We start from the raw sequence: 1,811 nt of genomic DNA on the forward strand, positions 1-1,811 counted from the left end.
CTTCCCCGCAAGTTTAAAACTGTGATAGACTTCAGTATGAAAATGCCAGATAGTTCCGCGTCTTTCTGAAACAGCTAATTAACCTTCTGGGTAACAGTGAATAGCCAAAAGCAGAATTGTGTCTAATGAAGGTTGTGCCTGGAATTGCCATTCTGGATACCCTACTATACAATCTGAGGATGCCAAAAACTGCTCCATTTCCTCTTTACACAGAAGTTAACAAAGCCCATTGTGTTTGGGTTGACAACCTGATTTAGGTCCTAGCAAAACCTCCTACCCTGAGTGACTCTGCTATATTGATTCCTGCCTGTGAAAGAGTTGCCACGTTTCACCCTTTACCTCCTAAAGTGGTTCTGCCTTAAAGGTGCTGTGAGTTAAGAGAGTTCCTGGGAGCACGGAGTCGCAATGTGAATGGACTGGGTTTAGAGTGATGGATTAAAAAGCCAGTAAGAATGAATGGACAAGGTTGAGCTGAGAAAACACATCAGAATTCTTACGTGCTTGCTTTCTTACATTTCTGAAATGCAAATGTAATTTAGTAACCAGATCAGCTTTGGGGCAGAGCACCCTGTTAATTTGAATGCCCTGAACCATTCCTCTAGTAGAAGATGCTGGAAGATCAACTAATTTGTGGCTGGCTTCCCAACAGTCTCTTTACTTCACCATATCTGAGAGCCAGAAGTACTCACATTTGAAAACTCAAAAGACAGAACAATCAGTCAAGGGCAAGTTGGTTTATTTTTGTTCAAAGGTGTCCCTGTGCATTCCCAGACAAAGGTGAAGACAGGAAGTGTAGAAAATAATGGTTTTCAGAGTTCCACGGCAGCTTTTGCCTCCCATCATTTGGTGATGGGGTTTCAGTATTTAATACACAAAGTAATCATCCAGGCCTTTCCCACAGCTAAGATTTTGGGAGATAAGGTGAGGAAGCAGCACAGTATATAATCTAGTGCTCAAGACTGGCACATGGAGTGAAGTTGTGATTCAACCTTGCCACCTAAAATTGTATGACCCAACTATCCAACAAATAAACCTTTGAATAGGAGACCTCTGAAGAATAACAGTGATGCAAGAGGCAACGATGAATCAAGGGAAAGCACACTTCCTTCATATGGGCTTGAACCAGTGCCCGGCTGTGGTGGGAAGTGCCTGTCATATGATGCTGGCCTTAACTTTCTTTCAGTTGAGAAATAGAAATGAGGTTGTGACTGCTTGTCATCAAACCGCCTCAGGCTCTTTGGCAAAGGTAGAGAATGTTTGCTCTGGTGTCCTGGACCATTTCCATCCTGGAGAATTATATTTGGCCTGGGTGTGGATTAAATCCAGTTCTGAGAGCTCAAACTCCTGGGTTACAACCTGCTACTTTGGGAGTTACTTGTTTCCCCTTTGCCTCCCTCCTTTCTTTTCTTAATTTAAAGTAGTCTTAGATAAATTATAAGATCTATCTGCCTTCATTTACATATCTTTGAAATAGGAGATTGCCTTCAGATTTATGCAACCTTCATAGTTTATTGTGAAACACTCTGAGAATGAAAAAAAAATGCCACTTAAGTACTTAGAATTAATAGTACCTTTTTGTAACTCCAAATAGATAGGGTGTCCTTCACTCTTCACCCTGGTATGGTCTTGCCCTAAAACAGTTCAAATATGCTCCATTTCCCCCTCTTTATTTCAGAGATAGATGAAATATTTCTTCTGTGCACTGAATATAGGGTATGATCTCAGAGCTCTCTGTGCCAGCAGAATCAGCCTGGAACTAAGCCAAAGTTCTTCATGATGAAAGGTGCCATCTGAGCACACAATATTTTTTT

Source organism: Manis pentadactyla, chromosome 4 (assembly GCF_030020395.1).
Source record: "Manis pentadactyla isolate mManPen7 chromosome 4, mManPen7.hap1, whole genome shotgun sequence".
In the NCBI taxonomy this organism is placed as follows: Eukaryota; Metazoa; Chordata; class Mammalia; order Pholidota; family Manidae; genus Manis; species Manis pentadactyla.